Source organism: Mus musculus, chromosome 1 (genome assembly GCF_000001635.26).
Source record: "Mus musculus strain C57BL/6J chromosome 1, GRCm38.p6 C57BL/6J".
In the NCBI taxonomy this organism is placed as follows: domain Eukaryota; kingdom Metazoa; phylum Chordata; class Mammalia; order Rodentia; family Muridae; genus Mus; species Mus musculus.
Window position 1 is genome coordinate 15,595,541 of NC_000067.6, and position 22,381 is coordinate 15,617,921.

Sequence of the window (22,381 nt, forward strand, 5' to 3'; positions counted from 1 at the left end):
TTGATGGCCTCTGTGGGCACCATTCATTCCTAGACACTCAATTTGGCTCTGTGTGCATCTTGGTTCTTCTCTCATCCTATCTCCCTTGTGCTCAACAAACCAACTTTGCTTAGGACCCAACTCCAAGTTCACGGAGGTGAGGTCTGACCTTAGGTTGTCTGTAGATGCAGATTTATGTTTGACTTACCTCCAGGTCTAGAGAAATTGGTCAGCAACAGGAACTGGAGAACACTATGTAAAAGAATCTGGATAGCGAGAAATCGCTACTTCTGTGTCACACAAATCTGAGACAAGAATAACCTACATCTCTGTTTGGATCATATATTTCTCCCAAAAGCTGTAAATGAAAGAAAAAAGTTTGAAAACATGTATATATACCTCTCTCTCTCTCTCTCCCTCTCTCTCTCTCTCTCTCTCTCACACACACACACACACACACACACACATACACACGCACACCCCACAATGTGGGCATTTTTTCCTAAGCCCAATGCTATGTAAGTAAGGGATCTCTGAGAAATAAACTGGAGAGAAAGCGAACAGGACAAAGGCAGCTGGTAAAGCTTTTACTAAAAGACTGAATGTTTGCCTGGTTACCTGACACTCACGATAAATTTCCTCAAGCCCATGATAATTTCAGTGCAAGTTACTGGAGAATCAAGACTCTTCCAGGGGAGGCTGAGGCAGAAGATCAAGAATTTCATGGTAACCAAGACTCTCTGTCTCAAAGCAAACGAACAAACAGCAACACCTTCATAGTTCAGTGTTTTCTGGTTTGCCCAACCATGGCCCTCCATTTAATCTAACTAAACCCCAAGCCAAGTATCAGTTTCACTGTGAAATATTGTCCTGCTTTAATATAAGCTACAGTGTGATGCAGTAAGATAATAGCTATCATCATTTTCCTGTAGATCACTGTTATATGTCAGAATGTGTTTGGATCAGAGAGAGATCAAGGGCAAGTAAAATGGCTTAGTGGGTAAAGATGCTTGCCATCTTTAAAGTGTGAGAACTTTAGTTTGATTGTCAGAACCCATGTGACAAAAAGAGAGAACTAACTCCCAAAAGTTGTCCTTTGCAACTCCATGTATACATCATGGTTTGCACATGATGCACACACATAGACAAATAAATAAATACAAACATTTTTAAATGTCTAAATCTATGGAACAGTTATCTATAGTATATTTTAAGCTTTATAACAGCCCTATATAAAAATCTTTGGATATTAATGCATAGCTGTGTCATAACATAAAGAGGAAAACATGGTACATAGCATGTGATGTCATGGTACATAGCATGTGATGTCCTGTACATAAGCATCATGATGAGCATCTCTTTTTTTTTTTTTTTTTTTTTTTTTTGGTTTTTCGAGACAGGGTTTCTCTGTATAGTCTTGGCTGTCCTGGAACTCACTTTGTAGACCAGGCTGGCCTCGAACTCAGAAATCCACCTGTCTCCGCCTCCCAAGTGCTGGGATTAAAGGCGTGCACCACCACCGCCCGGCATGATGAGCATCTCTTGAGTGAACACTGTCAAATGGGAATCCAAAGTCACTGTAATCTAATACCCATGCTAACATCAGTATCATCAAGAATCCGTCTGGAATTTTCAGAAGTGAAGTATCAAGTGATATTTACAGTCAGAAAATATTAGTTTGTTTGCAGTTAGAAAATAATAGACATAGCCAAAGAGAAAATATTTTTTTACTATCACAGATTACATCATCTAGTGTGAAAAAAGCAAGGGTGCCAGGTATTGATAGGAACCCAGTCTCAGCCCTCTTTATCTCCTGTCCACCAAGCCTCCAGACCCAGAAGGTTCTTAACAGAACCTCCCTGACCCTAAGTGTATATTAATATCTTTTCTAAGCTCTTAGCAACAATTTGTCCTCATTGTACTAACTTTGTTGAGGATTCTACTCAAAGCATCACAAAACTAATGCAATTATAAATTATTTTAAACCATTTTGATCATTCTTTGTCCTACAAGATAAGGTCTGGAGACCATGAGAGATACCCATTATTACACTGTGATACTTGCCTAGAGCCAGGTGTTCAATAAATATTTGCTGACTAAATGGGGTAGAGCATTTTTATGTACTGGATCTCTGTGACCCATTAAGTTATTTTAGCCAGCAACAACCAAATAGCTTTTAAAAGGGTAAATTATACTTAAGTGCCTAGTTCTATCTGATGATGTAAAGGTAGTATGCCATTCCCACGTGGAGATTAGTCCAGATACTGTGTGTGATTTCTTTTCTAAGACAAATATTTCACGGCCATTTTCTAACCAATTTCTTCTCTAATGTATAGAAATTAGTTTTCGCTTCCCAATAAATCTTATTTCCCTTGTGGTAGGATAACATTTGCAAATTAAAATTAAAGTGAATGCAAAAAGCTATGTGGAATTTGGAGTAATGTAGCTGGCCTCCCGAAGAACACCATTCAGAAAGCTACCGTTGCCCTGGAGGACTTGTCCCTGATCATCCAAGACTCCTGGTCCACCATTTGAGTGTGAACAGGATCCAGTGTAACTTTACAGGCTCTGCTGAGTAGAGACTGCTCTTTCTATTGTCCTTTGTCCAAGTGTCCATTGCTGACTGTCCCCTTTGACTGGCATTCAAATTCCTTCTCTTGTTTAGATGAGACAATATTTTCATTCAAGGTCAACTCTCATCCTTACACGGCCAGTGTCCTTAAGATGATAAGGGCAGGTCCCTTATGATAATTGTGTGTTATTGTCATAATAAAGCAATTAGTAGCATACAGACTCAGGTCCTTTATTACCCCAGAGCTTTGGTTTTGTGGTACTAGGGAATCAAACTCCCATGACTTACATATGCTAAGTAAATATTGTGCCTTATTCTCAGGTTTTTGTTGGAGATCATCCAAAAGTTATCCACAATGCTTTTTTGAATTGATTAGAAAGACTTCCATGACAAGGCAGTGGTATTTCTCAGAAGTTTGGGTGCTGGATATCAAGCAAGGTGAGTGTTTAGCAGAAAGACAGCATGTGTGTGCCCTTATCACTCCAACGTAAAGTCCACAGACACTTTTATCTAAGATGATGGTGACAGGCAAAGGGCATAGCATCAGCATGTCAGCTGTGAAGGAATAAGTCACAGTCTAATTGGCCTCATAGTTATCATGACTGTCAAACTGGAACATAAAAGTAAGGAGAACAATGTCATCTTTTCATGAAGAGCCATGTTCAACCCATATTTACATAAGCTCTTATACCCCTCTCTCCCTCCTCTGTATATGTGTGTGTGTGTGTGTGTGTGTGTGTGTATACTTTTACTTGCCCCACCCCATTTTTGGTTGTTGTTTTCCCCTCCCTGAGACAGAGTCTCACTATGTAGCTCTGGCTGTCCTGTAACTCATTGTGTAGACCAAGCTGGTCTCGAACTCACAGAGATCTGTCTGCTTCTGCCCGCTGAGTGCTGAGATTGTGCATGCAAATCTGTGTATGCATGTTTCCAAGTCAACTCGAGGTGTCCTCCCCATGTCTTTTCACCTTCCTCTTTGAGACAGTGTCTCTTCTTTCCCCATTCTGAAGCGATAAATATATTTTTTTCTTCTCAAATTTTTATAGTATTATTTTTAAACTATCTTATCCATTTGGAATTTATTCTGAGATAAAAAGCAGATCCAAATGTTTTCATCCACACGCCTCACCCCACTGTCCAAAAGAATAACATAGACCTGTAAGTGATGTGCTCTGATCAGTGCTAGTTTACATCCTTTACTACCCATGTATCTCTTTAGTCTTGTGGAGAAACCACATCGATTTTACTGTTAAGACCTTAAGATCCTTTTTTATTGGTTATTTTATTTATTGACATTTCAAATGTTATCCCCTTCCCAGTTTTCCCTCCACAAATCCCTATCCCTTCCCCCTCCCACTTCCTCTATGAGGGTGCTCACCAACTGGTCCACCCACTCCTGCCTCAGTGCCCTAGCATTCCCCTACCCTGTGCCATCAAGCCTCCACCTTAAAATCCATCTGTTTTAAATACTCTCTTCACTTCCTAGCTATCTTTTACATACATATACATATGTGTATATATATGTTGTAGTCATATATATGGTTGCATATATATGATTATATGATACGTATATTCAAAATCATCTACTTTAGATCATGTTGTCTTTCTAAATTCCCTTAGGAAGATATGACAACTTTTCTAGTTGCCTCCTATTCTGATACAAAAAGTAAAATGTTTCTTCTTTTGTGTCTTACTTTGTAGTCTTCAAAATGCTGAGGACTTGTGAACATTGCTAAGTTTTGTCTTGAAACTGTATTCTCAATGGAATCTCTTTCGCATCACACCTTCTAACTTTCTATAAAGGATTGTTGACCTTCCTTAATTGAGTTTGTGCCTTACTGATTTTTCTCATTCTTTGCATGTACTTTTTGCTAATTCTCAGGTAAACACTCTTGTCTATTACTAAGGACTGATACTAATAGATTCACCTCCTTTGCAATTTTTGTGCTTCTGGTTTCTTTCATTTTCTTCAGTTTTGTTAAAAGGTAGTGCTCACAACAGGCATCCACTCTATATCCACTTTAACAGCAAGAGGGATCTGCTTTTGTTTCTCAATAATTTTGATGTCATTTAGGAATGATATAGATGACAGATAAAAGGATAAGTAGAAGGATTGATGGATGGATGGATGGACAGATGGATGGACATATGATGGCATTTTACTATTTTAAAGCACATGTATCAATTACTACTTGAATTGGCATTTTAAATTACAAATAGTTGATGGATTTATACTACCAGCTCTATGGTTTTTGTGTGTCTGATAATGTAATTTCTGTTAGTATAGAACTTAGTCTCATTACACTCTTGTATTTCAGGACTAAGTACTTGATCCTATTTGTTTTGTTTTATTTTGCTTTGTTTTTAAGGTATTTTCAGACTTTTCTTGTTATGATTTTACATGGATTTTCACCTTGAACACATGAGTTCTTTGTGCCTCTAGCTTTTTTGTGTGTTGTACATTCCAGATTCTGTCATTCATATTGTACAAACACCATGAATAATTGGGAAGGCTTCTTTATTTTGTATCTTGGCAAATAATAAATGACAGGGAAATCAAATGTGCTTTAATATGACAGTCAGAATCCCAAAAGGTCACTTGCAGATACAGAAATGAATGAATTCACCTCTGACTTGGAGAAACCTAATTTCTAACATTGGGGTTAAACATGTCAGAAACATATTACACAAAGGAACAAGAAGTTTCTATAGTGGAAAAATTCAGGAAATACTGTGACAATACAAAAAAACAAAAAAACAAAAAAACAAAAAACAAAAAACTTAGTAAGGAGCAGTGCACTGAGCTCAACCAGGGTTAGCATTATTGTGAGAATGAAAAGCAAAAGCCTGAACTGGAACATAAGAATCCCTGTCCCTCAGATCTCCTGTAGCTGCTGAGCTTCATAGGTGGGAGACTAGAGCTTTGTGTACATTAGAAACAGCTCAGTGTTAGGATGCAGCTTCCCACTGGAGATGTGAAATCCCCATTCACAGTGATACCATAAAGCAATGATTTATGATCCCTGGCTCTCAGAGATAATTTTCATACAGAAAAGAAAAGAATAGGGACTGTAATGTTCCCAGATCTATGAAAATGACAACAAGGAGGAGGCTGGAAAGAATAATGATTGTAACGTCTCCAGATTCACAAGATTGAAAATGAGGAGGAGCTCCCAGAAGAGAAATAACAGATTGTCCATGGTAAAATTTGCCAATATTTTCTGGCTCTGCCTAGGATGCATTAAGCAATTATTAGATTACCTTTTCTCTTACAAAGCACCTCTCTCTCTCTCTCTCTCTCCTTCTCTCTCTCTCTCTCTCTGACTCTGCCTCTGTTTCTCCCTTTGTGTCCTCCCTGTCCTTTGCTGTCTTCCTATCTTCTTTGTTTTTCTTTCTTTGTAACTTTTTTATTTAAAAACATTACACACACACATAAAAGTACACAAACCCAAGAAGTGAGTAACAATTAATTTTACAACTTAAACATATGCCTGTAAACATTAACCCCTCTACTGCTGACAAAAAGTACTCTTCTGATTTCTACCACAATGAGTTGGTTTGCCTGGTTTTGAACTTTATGTTAAATTAATCATCTAGTTTGTGTTTCTTTTTGCATCTACTTTCTGCTGCTCAGTGTTATATTTGTAATAATAACCATGTTGGTACATGTTGATTCTGTCCTCATTGTTCTCATATTATAGGCATATCATATTATAACACAGTTTTCAGGTTTGGTTGGTTGGTTGGTTTGGAGTTTTTTTTAGTTTGGTTTTGTTCTTTGTTTTTAATCAATTCTCATTTTGATTTTGGAGTTTAGTTTTCTGCTTTTGTTTTTGATATAGGCTCTCCGCAGATGGTCTACACCCTCCTCAGACTTGATACCCTCTATCCTTAGCCTGGAATTAGAAGTGATCACCATCACCATGTCTAGCTTTTTTATATAGTCTGATACTAATGAGTGTAAAAGTATCTTTTCTTCTCCTGATATAACTGTCATCACAAAAGCTTACTTCTGAGTAAGCTCACTCTTTCTACTTCTTTCTAAACTCTGTCTGGCCGATTTAACCCAGCTGTTCTGGCTCAAACTCCTCTCCAAGCTGACTGAGTCAGTCTGGCTTCTCTCAGATTCTGACTCTGGCAATTTGTTCTAATCTGGCTCCTTCTTATTCTATGGCTTCAGCTGCCTCTGCTGACCTCCATGAACTCAAAGACAAACTCAACTCCACTGCACTACACTCACTGCACTGACTCCCAACTGCCTGACTTTCTCCTTGTACTGCTCTTAAATAGCTTCTCTTTCCTTTCCTCTTCTTGTGAGAGTTGGATGTATCCTATCTCTGACTCATTCTATCAAATCTTTCTCTGACTCATCCCTTTGTCTGCCCCTCATTAGACATCACTTTCAAACATGGCTGCTTCCTTCTACAAACTAACTGTACTTAAAACTGTGTACTAAGGGTGTGTCTATATTCCTGACAGAGAGATTAAAGGAGTGTAGTATGTTTGTATACCAGCTGGATCACACAGACCAAGGTCTTTGGATGTGATCCTTTGCCAGAACAGTCATGTTGTTGGATTAAAATTCTTCTATGAATGACCAATTAGATAATTTCTGTGTTTGGATTATTATGAATCCTTGTGCTACTTACTATATTCATGTTTCTTTGTGAGTTCTCAATATCTTAGTAATCAGGCATATGTCTAGAGATGAAATTTCAGGTCATCAGAGGGCCGTGTGCTTAGCTCTGAAACAGTTTTGTGAAGTGATTGTACTCGCTTACTTTACACCTAGCACTGTATTAGACTTTAACCTTTTTATGCCTTCACTGATGCTCCATAATTTTCAGCATTGCCATTTTAATCATTCTGTAAATTAGCTCAGTACTAAACAAGCCTCTGACTAACTTAAAGAGCTTATTTTAATTAATTAGCTAATTAATTAATAATGGAAGGAACAGAGGATTCTTAAGTTGACAAAAAATTTAATTCACTCAGAGGCTAAAATCACCCTACTGAGGACATTCGAATTCAGATTCATAGTGAACACTGATGGGGCTCACTGTTTTAGATTTTAATTATTTTCCTGTTCTCATGTTGGCATTTTACTTGGCACACCATAGATCTAGTAAATAACATCTCTAAATGTGTGGAATAATAATTGTTCTACATTAATTATTCAAGACAATGGACCAAAGAATGGGGCCTGAATTACAGAGAAAACAGTGGAATGAGCTGCAGTAATTACTAGGAAAATCAGAGTTCAGTGCTTGGTAACGAGAGACAAAGTACATCAGTGCAAAGGAAATTATTGAAGCTTGTCAGTACCCTGTGGATGAGCAAGTGACACACAGTGGAGATGGAGCTGCAAAACCTTCCTTTCACCTCGTAGGGCTTCTTCTCCACCAGCACTCAGGAACTAGTTAATGAAACCTACCCTAGTGAGAGTGACAGCCAGTTTTACCATTAGCTTCATCAAACTAAGGAATGGGAAGATTCTCCATAGTATAACAGGGAAGTTGAAATGCCCATGTACTCTTTGAGGACTTACATTTATGAAACACTGACTACTTATTAGATAGTTTAATATTTTACTCAATATTCTACACAGAAAACCTTGAAGCATGTCCTTAAATTGGTGCATAATTTGTTTATTCCCTCTCTATTAATTCCTACAGATAATTTCGTCTGTTTGTTTGTTTTGTTGTCTCACTGTATAGCCCAGGCTGGCCTAGAGCTTTTAATCTTCCTGTCTTAACCTTCTGAGTGCTGAGCTCATAGGCATGTAGCACACATTGTAAAATAGAATATTGTATCACATGCTTTCACCTCTTAAGTAGCTCCTGTTCTTATCACTACCAGGGCTTTATTTTTCTTCATCTTCTATAAAAATATAGATGAAAAAAAGCAGGAATCATTGGCTACTGTTCAGTTGTATCTCCATTGCTTGTCATACCAGTAAAACTGTATGATAAATATTTGTCACATAGCAGAAAAATGAACAAACCAAGAGGCACCAACTCTGGGTTAATACTTCTTTAGTCCTTCATTGAGTAATTGACTGCCAAAACTTACCTTTCCTATCATATGCATTAAAGGGCAAAGAGTGAAAAATAGGCCTATTTCACAAAATTTCTAAATAAAAACTTTAGTAGGAAGTAATCCACAGCATGAGAGATAATCTGGGAAAAAAGTTCTTGAGTAAAAGCTTGAGGAGTTCCCTGAAATCCAGACAGCAAGCCCAGAAGTTGAAACCCTAATATGAAAAGCCTATGAGTGGGGTGAAGAAATGGTTCAGAGGTAAAAGCACTGTTTGCTGTTCCAGAGGACCCAGGTTCAATTCCCAGCACCCACATGGCAGTTCACAGCTATCTATAATTGCAATTCAAGGGGATTTGACACCCTCACACAGACATACATTCAAAAAATAAATAAAACGCCAGTGAACATAAATAAGAAATTATCAAAAATTATTTTAAAAACAAGTAGAAGAAAAGAAAGGTAGAGAAATGATATAATAAAACAGGAGAGAAGATAATTAATTCATGTCAAAACTGCAGAAAATAGCAGTAAAGCAAGAAACAATGAAAAGTTAAATTCATAATGAAGAAATTTAGAACTAAACCACTATGCAAAGAAGAGGATTGAAAAAAATTCTGCAAAATACACTGAAAAATGATGCTCTTCAACTTGAGAAGCTAATGACAGCTGCTTCTTGGATTTCAACAACTCCCTGAACCCTGGTCCTTCACAAACCACAGCTGCCGCGGATTATTGTAACAACATTGACAATTTCCCTTTGGGTTGAATGAAGTCTGAGCAGATAATGAAATAACTGTGAAAGTTCAGAGCCTGCTGAACAAAACAAATATGTTTTGCCTGATTTATGCAAACTATACATATTGTCAAGACTTCAAAGCATTTTCATCCAAAATATGCACAAAGCACAAGAGTTCCTCAAGTAGCCTGGAAGCAGATGAGGCCAATGGAAATGTACTTGAGGAAGTTTAATCAGACTGGATATAGTTATTTATATGAAGTCACAAATGTCTTTTCCATAAGGAATGCCCTGCTCAGTGCACCTGCATCCAAAAGTCTTGTTCCCATTCATGGAGGTTTTTCACTAGAGATTTTGAGGCCATCTTGGTTTTAAACTCCTGTGAGAGAAGATGTAACATGGGGTGCTCTTGTTGCTCTTTTCCTCATTCTAAAGAAACCAGGTCAGCGGCTGCTTCTTCCACATAGTTCCCATCCTAAGGCCTCCAGCTGTGAATTTTGGAAACCAAGTGGTTCAAACAGTTCTTTGATGGCCCTGTGAGTGTCCAGCTCTCTGGAAGCTTGTTCTCCCTCTGTCTCTTGGGGCAGTAAAAAAGATCAACGAGTTCTCCAGAGATAGGGAATTTTTGAAATCTAACTTTCATGAACCCTGGTGTGATAGGCCCTGGAAAGACCTTGCAGAAAATTCTAAAGGGTTTTGAATGAATCAAAGGTTTGTACTCGCGGCATCTTGTCCCTGGTTCTATTTCTGAAGAAGTTAGTGACTCATAGGGCACAGCCTTGCTAAAGCTGTGAATGGCAGCTGCACATTGAAAAGTCTCGCCCTTGCCTCACCCTGTGCTCTCCCTCCTGAGACAGGTGTGTTCAAAGCCTTGCCTGTAGGAACTGAAGAGGTCCCCTCCTCTCTGTCTAGCATTCATAAGGAAGCCCTCAATGGCCAATGTAAGGGAAGGCAACCTTGTAAAGAATTACAAGAAGGCCTTGAAATTCTTTCCTCATAGAAACTAGACTGCATAGCAATTATTTTACAAGTATCTTTACAAACACCTATCAGACAGAAAATATGATATTAACTAACAAGATTTTTATTTTAACAGTGACTGAAAGGATGGAGGGATTAGAGGCGTAAGTAAGTGTTGTGGTTTCAGCTCAAGTTTTTCCTACAAATAGACTTACGTTTTGAATATTTGGTCCATGGCCTCTGGCATAATTTTGGAAGTCATGGAGCCTTTAGGAAGTAGGACTTAGTTGGTAGAAATAGCTAAGTAGGTGTGGGCATGTGGAGGTTACAAGGAGTCCTTTTGTCCTAGCTGGCTTTCTGTTTGCTGCTCTGTCCCACTAGGAGTTCCTAACACATGTCCTGGCTACCATGAATGCCACCATGCCTTTCCCATGGTGGCCTGAAACTGTGAAATCAACCAAAAGGAATTCCTTTCTCCTGACAAATGTTTACACCAGACATTTTGGTCACAGAAAACCAAAATTAACTAATCCCCAGATTTCCTCAACAGAGCTAATGGGCCACATTTCTATGCCTTTGGATTTTATTGTCAAATAGTCTACCCATTCTAAGCAGCAGGGGGGTCTTGCAACTATTCTATTAATAGAGAGGAAATTTACTATACTACAACAACAAAAATCTTTTTTTAAAAAACTGGTATTTGAGCATGTGTCATAACCTTTCATTCTAGCTACCAGGATCATGGTACCAAGAGTTTGAAGCCCACTTAAGCTATATAGCAAGTTCAAAACCAGCTTAGGCAACTTAATGAGACTTTGTCTCAAAAATAAAGTTTTGATTTTTTTTTTTTTAATGAGGGATGTCTCTTAGTGGTCTAGCATTTGGCTAGAAAAAAAACCTATTTACTTATATCAAGATTTTTCTATTATTCAAACAATTTTTTAATAAATCTATTATTCTTCTAAGATATTTAAAACTCTTTGCCTAAAAGGATAATTTTGCTTAGAATGACTACACAGCACTAGCCAATAAAATTAGAACTGTCCAAGTTTCCCAGAAAATGTCTCTGCAACCAAGAGATGGTCACTTCTGTTCCCTCAGCGTCTTCTGGAAACTGTAACTGTATTCACAGCCTACTGTCTAAAGGACTAAATAATATGAATTAACACTAACTATAGCATACCAAGTTACCTTTTCAATAATGATGATATAACTCTTAAAATTAATCGACAAAAATGAATATCATTTGTGATACTTTTGGAATGATCTGGCCTTACTTTCTTAATCCTATGCTAACATTCTGGATATATGTCTCCCCCCGCCCCCCAGCACACCATCACTTACTCCAGGAGCCCTCTTTGGTCCACATACAGTGAACAAGGTACACTACATCCAGCACTTTCTCTTTCCTTCCTCCTATTTGACTCATTACCAACTCTTTTCACTCAGCCTTTCTTTCTTTCCACCATGGCTCCAATTTAGATCCTCCAAACCTCAGTGTGAGATGAATCCTGGTCCTACTTATCAGTCATGCAAAACCATTGCTCTGTGTCCCAGCTTCATTGTCTCTAGAACAGTGGAGAGCACATCCCAGTCAGGCAAACTCAATGACAAAGACAATGTAGAACAAGGATTCTGCCAATGTATTGGCACAGCCATGCCATCTTTTAACCTTCTCTTGTCTTGTTCCTCTGTTTCCTGAAAAAGAGATTTATGTAGATACCCAGTTACTAAACTACTCTCACTTAAAAGCAGCAAATATCTCAGAGCTAGTCCCAATTTCTATTCATCCTGCCTCAGCTACAGCATCCAGTCCAGAGATTGGCCCGGCGCTCCTTAACTCCTCAGAATGCTGCAAGAATTCTGCACACAAACTCTGCAAGAAACCCTCTTACCAAGCTACTGCAGAATTCCCCACAGCTGAGCTCTCCCTTTCGGTTCTGTGGGTATAGTCCTGATTGTCTGTGTTGACTAGGATAATGCCAATAGGAAAACTATGCAGCTGTTCTATGAATACACATCATTTCATAAGAAAATTCATGTTTTCCATTCTAAGTTAGTCATGCAGAATTGTCCCTTTTTAAAAAGTTCATTGATTTAGGAAGTTTATTTTCAATATTATCTCCTTCCTGCAAGACTCTCGCTCTCTTTCTCCTTCTATTATGTCCATTTCTGTTCTTATTCAGCCTTTTTATACAAGTCAAAAAGATTTTTTTTCCTATCTCTTTACTAAAATCTACTAAGGTTTTATTATGGTGCTTCTCATGAATTGAGAAATTTTTTCTTATTTAACATTTAAATGAGAAATTCTCTCCCCCAAATCATTATCTAACTGACAAAATAAAAGCCTCCAGACTGTTATGGGTTATCTGAAACACTGTTGGCTTTCCTCACATGGTCACATGTTAATCCATGACCTGTGTGCCAGAACAGATGGTAGAAGAATCTCTGAGTTTAGCTGCTAAGTCTTTTCATCTGTGTTTTAAAATTATTAAAAGCATAGTATTTATTAATATTTCTAGTTATTAGCCTGGCATTATTCTGCCAGTGTTCAGACACTTAAGTAAATAAGCTTTATACAGGAGTGGAAAGGGGAGAAACATCAGATTGGATGTGATAACCTAAGCCATGACCCTGCTACAGTCCTTTGATCCAGAGGCCTTGGCCTGGCCCTTGGCTGCCCTGACCCTATTTCTACTGTGCAGTGTGGTAACCAGAGCTGGGAACACGACAAGATGTGAAAGGATCATTAGCATTTTTAAAAGAATTTCAACTAAAAGTTATTTTCTACCATATTCATTTTAAATACAGTCCTACACATCACTATATTAACTGTTCAGTGAACAAGTACACATATACACTCACTGAGCCATATACATATATGCATATGTATATACATGTACACTCATTGAACCTCATGCATACACACATACATGTGTATTTACATACTCATTCAGTCCATTCATACACATGGACATTACACATACAGGCACACTCATTGACCACATATATGCATATATACATACAAGTATACACTCATTGAGCCCAGTACACACATACATACACATCCATGCACACTTATTGAGGCACACACATGTACACATATGCACATCCATACATACTCACTGAGCAACACACATATACATTGAACCCAGTATATATACTCATCGAGCTATACATATTAAGTCTTAACTGTGCAAACTTTTTAAAAAGTTGATAGTAATTTAAAAAAGTAATGCTGGTTAATTTACTTACTGTAGACAGTTACAGAAAGGATGATTTTGTTGCTGTTTAGTTTGTTTACTTGCAACAAAGATAAAAGAGAAGGGAGGGGAGTCAGGTTAAAGAAAAGATATAAATAGGTAGATGATAGATGGTAGTTACATAGATGGAACAGGGGAAGGAAATGAATGACTATTAAGAGGGCTCATGATATCCCAAGGGAAACTGGCTCTGGACTTGAACTTTTCAACATCTCCATGTTACTGAATTTCTAATCAAATGAATCTACTTCGAGGGAGGTAAGGTGGAAAGTGTAGTTCTTCTCAGGGACTTTCCATCACAAAACCCTCTGGTGATAGCAAGTCATTTGAGAGTCTCTCCTCTGGAATTAGCGATTTAAAGTGGAGGATTAAAATATCTCTTGGAATGTGTGAAAAGACCAGCTAGTCCTTCCACAAGACACACACCTTTGCAGCTCTGGCACTTGAGGAGGCCCTGCAGTTAGCTGTGTGTCTGAAATATGTTTCCTCCCTTCTGTGACAGAAGAGCCAAGGCCTCAAACATGACATATACTTGGCATTTCTGTGCTGAGCTGTGTAGCAATCTAACTGCAAAGATGAGGCACAGAAACAAGAGCGGGGAGGAAGTCTGAGTCAGTGCTGTCCACGGCTCATGTGCTGTGGACTGTTGACCTAAGTATGGAGTGAGCTCTCTTGACCTCACAAAAGTAAGTGGTCAGCTCCCCTCACCTTCTTCTCTCTGCTTTGCACCCCTGGTCCACCATCATGATTCAGCACTCCACTCCCATATCTCAATCTCTTTCTGCTCGCTCTTAACCTCCTACCTGGGCTAGTCTCCAACAGCAGGCTTCATGATCTCTGTAAGTAATTACAAATCACATTTTCACCCATCCTTTAAAACACATGAATGGGGCCAGCAAGATGTCTCAGCAGGTTAAATAAAGCACTTGCTTCCAAGACTGCCAACCTGAGTTCAAATCCTGAGACTCACTTGCTGGAGGAGAGAAGTGAGTCCTGAAAGCTGTCCTCCAACCTTGACACAAATACCATGGATCATGAGCACCCATGTGTGCGCGCACGCACACACACACAGACACACACACAGACAGAGGACAGGGTACCCTCCTACTTCTCTAACATCTGGCTTGTCTGTGTGTCTGGGGTCATCTTTGCTGAGCTCTGTCTGAGACCCATCTCTTTCCTGTCATCTAAATCAAGTGCCCCCACTTTATTTTCTTGACCATGCAAAGACTATCACTTCACGAGAGTTGTCATCGTAGCCTTTACTCTAACCCTGACCTCATTATCTTTCTGAGAATCAGACACATGTAGCTCTTTTTACTTTCACATCCCCTCCTTCTTAAGGTCGTTTGTAGCGTAGAAGCACACACACATTTGAAAATAATTTTTCTCATACAATCTATTCTGATCATGATTACCCACTCCTCCCAGATCCTACCCACCTTTAATGCCCTGTATTTGCTCAGCACTTATATAGCCCAGCCAATAACCAGACTGAGGAAGCCACTCTGAGTCACGCTGTGCAATTTTCGGTACCTTGAGAATAGGTGATGTTTTTCCCAGTGTCAGCTGCAGGGCTCTGCAAGTGTTTCCCTGTTGCCATGGTAAAGGCTTTATGCAGCAAATCTCGACTGGAAGGGAGTTTCTGTGTGCTTTTGGAGTCTTTGCACAGATACTGGCTCCCAAATGGACTCTGCCAAGGGCACTGCTCAGGGCAGACTTTTCATTAATCTTTATCTGAGCTAAATTGAGTTGAGACTTTGATACCTATGACACTCTGCTGCTACATGCTCCTTGTCAAATGCCAGTTTCCAAGATCTCATAGAGAAGACACAGCATTCTTTGTGGGAAAAACGAATCCTCAAAAGGCAAATTTTCTGTAAATTTTCTACCCATAATAACAATAAATCAAAGCCCATATATAGAAGCCCAGGTTCTATACATGAGTTTCATTCTCTCATGTAATGCAAAAGCCACCTAGGTGGCAGGTAACATTATTAACTCCATTTTACAACTGAAGAAATCATGGGATCATTACAAGTGCTACCACTGAAACGGATGAAAAGCCAGCACCACCCTAGAGGCCATGGACTTTGCTTTCACCTGAAAGGAGTTCCAGGGAAGCCTATATTGGCTCTTCAAGGACCTGGAAACCCTGAGCTTGAAGGTGGTATGCCCAACAAGCATGACTGGTTGTGTGATAAAAATGTACTCTTGGGAGCTGGAGAGATGGCTCAGTGACTGCGAAAGAGCAGAGTTCAGTTCTCAGCACCCATACAGAATAACACACAACCACCTATAACTCCAGCTCCAGGGTGTCCAATATCCTGGCTTCTGAAGACAGGCACTATCATACACTTACTCCACATAGATACATACACAGACACATAATAATAATGATAATGATGATAATAATAATAATAATAATAATCTTTAATTTTTTTCACAATCACTTATTTCTATCTCCTCCATTCCTTGGCACTATAGAAACCTCAGCTATAGTCTTCCACTCCACAGACACAAGCATTTTTCTCTCCACTCAGAGACAGTTGCTCTATGACAAAGACAAACTTTATTTGTTGGTTCATGTTTTGTTGTTGTTGTTGTTGTTGTTGTTGTTGTTGCTGTTGTTGTTGTTGTTTTACATTTGTGTCTTACTTTGTTTAAAGCAGAGTCTCATTCAGGCTTACTTGAAACACACTAAGTAGCCTAGGCTGCCCTTGGATGCACAGATATCCTTCTGCCTAAGTCTCCCATGGGCTAGAATTATAGACATGTGCCACCATTGCCCAGCAACAAGGGAACAGAAACATTAAATGAGCAATCACCATCATTGTACAAGAGTTGGCACCCATTAGAAGGCCGGCTCTCTGGCTCTCACGGTTTGCCTTGCTTTGGGCACCTTCTGTTTGTCCCCCTTTGCCAGTATCTGGCTCCTGTGCTCTAGTCGGGCACATGTGTAAAAGATGACTCTCCTGTCCTGTGCCACTGCTAGGTTCTTCCCCTGCACTGCCCTGGCTCTCCTGCAGTAGCCCAGTGGTCACTGCTGGCTCCCTGCTCCCAACTCCCCCATCTCTAAGTATGCTCCATACTATTCTTGTTTGGTTCTCCTGCCCCTGAAATATGCCTCTTTTGTGATATCTTTAAAAATCTAATGATGACTCCTTTCTGCCTGGCCTACAGGTGCCCTCACATTCTTTCTTCCCTCAAAACTGCACATTCAGACTCATTCCAAAACAGCAGTCATGACCATAAATCTGAAGTATCCAGTCTTTCTTAGTCTAGATATATCGATGCATAGATCCCATTTTCAAAGATAAGTCTTACTGGGAGGCTCACATCTGGAACTAGCTTCAGACTGGCAGTAGGTGAGGTGACAGCCCCACCTGGAAAGAGAGTGGGTAAGACTCCTCCCTGCCAAGCTTCCTCTAAAGAGCCCCCTTACAGCCCTTTCTCCCTTCTACACTCTGAGTTCTTTTATATTTTGCTGTAGTAAACTACATATAGCATCATGTGTGCCATTTTCTGGGCACATTGTTAAGAGCTAAGTCTTGTGATATGAAGTGTATTCACATCATTTCATGATCATCACCCACTTTCATCCCCAGGTCATTTTCATTTTCCAAGACTGAAGCTCTGAACTCTGAGCACACTAAATCCCCATACTGCTCATACTGCTTTTAGCCTGTGGTGTTTAGTATTCCCAGGACCTCGTATCAATCAATAGCTGCCCTATAACTATCTTAGTTAGTGTCTTATCTTAGAAACACGACCCAGATTTCCTCTCCTTTAAATAATATTTCATTATCCATATTGCCACAGTTTGTGCTGCCATTGATCCTTCTAGAGACACCATGTTGTTTCAACTTCTCTACTGTTGTGAAGGATGTTTTTTACCATTCACGATACTGCTTTTGATCTTTGAGAAAGAGAACTGGAAGTAGAATGGCTGGGTTTTATACTGACTTTTGTTTAGGGACTTGGAGAATTCTCTGTTTTCCATGCTAGCTGTACCATTTTATGTTCCCTCTAACTATGCACAAGATTTCAAATTCTTTACACCCATCACACTATGTATTTTGTATTTTCTGGTTATTACCCATTTTAATGGGAATAAAGTAAAATTATATAGTATTTTATTTGCATTTCCCACTGAATGAGGCCAAGCATCTCTTCCTGTACGTATCGACCATTTGTACTATGTCCTGAAATAATGTCCCATACATAATGTGATTTCAGTTTTGTCACAATTCCAACATCTGTTTTCTTTTAAATTTTCTGCCTGTGATTTTTTGCCTGTCATTTCTGAATCCAACTTCACACAAAGGTTTTTCTGATTTCTTAAAAGGTATTTGTAATTTAAGCTCTATGCCCAGAGCTCTTACTTCCTTCTAGAAGGATTCATATGCTACTAGCATCTCTTTTCTGTAGACATTTCATATGCATGTTTTCCTTATGGTTGCTTTGGTATAATCAGTTACTATCATATTGGCATCCATGAGTTGTTGAGGCATCCCACATCAGGGTTGAGACATGAAGAATCCAATTCTAATATCTCTATAATGGGAATACAAGGTGTAGGAACTGCATGGTATCTACTGTATCCCCCCTGTATCCCATTGAGCTTACATCCTACTGGGGAAGTAGGTCAGTGTCCTGGAAATTTCACCTAATAAAAATGAATTGGTGGTAAATCCTGTGATCTCTGTGAAGAGTGAGGAAGGGGAGCAAGTGTATCAAACCTGAAGATGAAGAGGCGAAGATGTGGTAAGAACATTTAGCAAGCACATCATGAGGGCCGTGGACAGCTGTTCCCTTACTTCATAGGGGAAAGAAAAAAATAAGTTCCAAATGCAGGATGAGAGATTAATTTAGGTATATCCTGAGAATGTGTATCTAGGTTACCATGGATGCTATGTCTCCCTGTTTAGAGATTTTTTTTTCTCCTTAGATAAAATAAAGGAGGGAGGGTGATGAATTGACTCCTTAGTCTTCTCAATAAGAAAATGATATTACAGGAGAAAAATCTGTATTTTGAGAGTAATCAATTTAACTGAAAGCACTCCCAGCTGCGATGCTCACATCTGTTGCTTATTTCCTTTGCACAACTTCTGTGCCATTCATGATCGTGTGAGTGTGCATAACAATAGTAACTACATAACATCTTTGTGTTGGTTTTAATCCTCACTTCTCTGCCTTTTAAAAAATATTTGAATGTTGGGTGGAAAGCATTAAAGTGTTCAGCTCTGATTTTTCCTATCTGGGTCACTTATTGGCTGGGCACTGTTGGATTGGAAGCGATGTTGATTGAAAAAAAAAAAGTCTGTAACAGCAAATAATCTAAGACTTAACTACCGTTTGGTTTTAAACTGGACTACCTGATTAACGACCAGAGATTGACCTTCATAGGCTGGTTAAATGGGAGGAGAACCAGCTATTAGTAAAATAAGCTTTCATCCTCCGAACACATACCAAATGTTCAGGAGGTGAAGAGACATGGCAGGGGAGATTTTGACATAACCAGGGAAGTCAGTTTGACATTGATCTTTTTTTTTTCCCCACAAGCAACCTGTTAAATCCATTGATGTGGGCTGGAGAAATGGCTCTGCAGATAAGAGCACTGACAGCTCTTCCACAGGTCCTGAGTTCAGTTCCCAGCAACCACATAGTGGCTCACAACCAACTGTAAAGGGAATCTGATGCCCTCTTCTGGTGTGTCTGAAGACAGCTGCAGTGTACTCATATAAAATAAATATATAAATCTTTTTTAAAAATTAAAAAGTAAATCCATTGATTGTGAACTGGCCTACTAACATTTTCAATTTCAGGCCTCCATTGCTTTCCAAGAGAATTCAAATCTACTTTTCTATGGGGTTTATGTCACAACCTTCTCTGCCACTGTGTTATCTTGAGTTCTATGTATATTGAGTCCTATGTACTACAGTTAGAGGAATCCTCACATGAGGCATGGTTTAAGTAGATTGTATCTCCTAGCTGTAATATGAGTCCCTCCATAGCTACAACTTCCTATCATTTTCTACCCTCTGCCTTGGTCTTATTCCTTTCTAGTACATGAACCCTCTCCTTTCCCAACAGTCCACAAAGAAGCCCCTTTCTGCACAACCCACACTCTCCTTCAAGGCCCTGGGGAGTCTTCCTGCCTTTTTCAATTTAACCCTAGGTAGAGTAGTATTTTTTTCACAATGCCCATGCCATCCCATCATGGAATCTAATATCTTGTAGTTATATATGTATTCACCTGTCTTAACCTTCATTCCCTATGAGCTTCCTGGTAGAATGAATGGGACATGTTCATACTTGGGGTTCCTGTATCAAGCACACAAGTGTTTGTGATGGTTAAAGGAAGACATGATCATCCCTAAATAGACTAGCATTTCTAAAGTATTAGAAGATTCATCTTAGACAAGGAAACTAAAGCCACCCTTTAAGATTTTATAGAGGTATTTTAAATCCAGATATTCTGCTATGAAGAAAGATGCTAAAAAAAAATTTATTTAAGTCATCCCTTTATTAGAACTGAGTTTGTAAAAGACAAGCAAGAAAAAATGCTGTAACTTCTAAAGCAGCAGCCAGGAGTTGTAAATAGAATCTTACTTTTACTTGTTCACAAATTTATTCAGCAAATATTAACAGATGTCTACTTACGAAACAAAAAATGTTCAAAGTCCATTGTTGGAGTGCCACGCCTTCAGGCAGGTTCATTCTTCTCTAGGTAGGCTCATTGCTGTTCCGCGCCTTCAGCTTCAAGTCATTCCATTCTTTCTTCAGCAAAATGCTTTTCCTATTGTGATTATAACCACCTAGAAAAAGGGAAACATTGTTGTGAAGAATAACATAAAATATACAAGGGGAAGACAAGGTTAGAGAGAAAAGTTAATTTCTAACCCATTCTCTCATGAGGAGAACACAGCTTAAGTATTATTTATTGGAAAAAGCAGCCCAATTGGATCAGAACCTGAAATTACCATCAAGTCTTGGTAGATTATCTGACAAGTGCCTATAGGAAAATAACTTAATTTGCACAGTATCTCAGCATGGGTTTTCTATCTGGTCTAATAGCCTGAGGATTTGGGTTCTTGAAATAATCAGCATGGCATCTTAGACATACTTATGCACATTTTATCAGCCAGAAATGGGTTAATGTCCATGTACCAAGGCCATTTATTAAATGGCAGAGAGTTTGGCAGGGCTTCCTGGATTTTTTTTTTTTTAGTGTGAATATTTGATCAGAGAAGTTCTGATAATCTCCTAGGATTTTGCTATGGAAAGGACAGATTTATGGCTACAGGGTTTCAGTGTTTATCTAGTTTAAAACCTTGGACCTGTGACAAAACAGCACATGGCCTTCCATCTGTTTGCTTTTTCTATGGTTCCACTTTTTGAGCAGATTGAGGAGATCTATTATACTAAAAATATATTCTCTTCTATAGTTTTCAAGCCAAACTGAGATCGTTCATTTTTAAGCCCTCTAAGAATGGGGATGCTGAGGCACTGCTTTCCCCAAAGTCTCAGACTCAAGTGTGGACCAAAAATAATGTCGGTGAATTTTCCCTACAAGCACTCAGGAGGCATGGGTTCTTGAGAGCTGAAATAGCATCATGTATTTCTTACTCTGCCTGTTTGTGCCTTTTGTACTCTAACTTGGAGGCCCCCTCAGGCAAGCCTCCTCCTGTGCCTCAGTGCAATTTCCTCTGCTTTTTCATGGTTCTGCCCAGACGAGAGTCTGAATATCTGCCTGTAAAGACAAAATTCAATCTATTGAAATGAATAGTTGAATCAGTAATTTGCTTTAGATTATACTGCCCAAAACTCATTCTTCAAGCTTTAGGATATTAGAGGCCCTCCCTGATTACACTCATGGAGACGCTGTCACCTAGTCATTATGTGCATGGATAAACTATAAACTACAGCATGCTGAAATGAATTCAGTAATTAGTCCAGTCTATACAAAGTTTTTCCAGGCTGGGAATCTGGCAGAGTAGTAAGCACTTGCCTGGCTTGCAGGAGACCCTGGTTCAGTCTCTGGTACCACAAAACAAAAGGGAAGGATTTTATCACTCTGGGTCCATCGGAAATCCTCAGAATGTATAGAAAGCCCCTATTCTTTTCTAAAGCGTGGTCTCTGATCAGTGGTAAGATAACGTCAGAAGCAAGAGTGAATGGAACAACAATGGGAAGGATGCATATCTGACAGGTCTTTATAAGCTGTCAAGGCTGCTAGAAAATATGTCCCCATTGCACTTCATAACCACTCTGAGAAATGTCTTATTTTACAACATTCCAAATGTGGAGAGTGACCTAAGAAATGAGGTCGCTCACCTCAGGCCACAGTAATACTAAAGGTAGTTTCGGACTGGTACCCAGCTCTCTCTTCCACTTCTTTCTGGTGTGGTATACTCCACATAGTATTTTTAAAATATCTATGAATACTATTCTGTAAGTCCTTTTCAAGGCCTTGATAATGTAAACAAGACAAAAATAATATATCTGAGATTAAAGCATTCAAATGGCTATTTTCATGGGACTGGTCTTTGTAACCATGGAGACAGATATGTCCTTCTATGAAGACTGAGGCAGAAAGTGAGACTGTAACAGAAATTATTTTCACTTGTGCTGTGGGGTAGGGAGGGTATAAGGGTAGGAAGTGATGTCATTACGGCAAAAAGAAAAGGCCAGATATTTCATAATTGGATACTAAAAATCATTGCTTATCAATGGAGAGGATCCAATGCCAGTGGGGACTGACTGTTTCCTCTGCTTTTCATCCTTTCTGCTGCTTTTAGTAACACAGTGTCTATGTCATCATAGCCA

At 39.0% G+C, this 22,381-nt stretch overlaps 1 protein-coding gene and 1 long non-coding RNA gene across 3 annotated transcripts in view; one reads left to right on the forward strand and one right to left on the reverse strand.

Annotated features, from left to right (window-relative positions):
• Nucleotides 1-22,324, reverse strand: part of Gm51617 — a 46,640-nt gene extending 24,316 nt beyond the window's left edge. Inside the window, exon 1 of the long non-coding RNA XR_003947747.1 lies at nt 188-22,324. This is a non-coding gene — a long non-coding RNA (predicted gene, 51617). The remainder of the gene's footprint in view (nt 1-187) is intronic.
• The window catches only part of Kcnb2 (potassium voltage gated channel, Shab-related subfamily, member 2), a 436,827-nt gene that overhangs the window by 308,616 nt on the left and 105,830 nt on the right, over nt 1-22,381 (forward strand). The window lies entirely within an intron of this gene.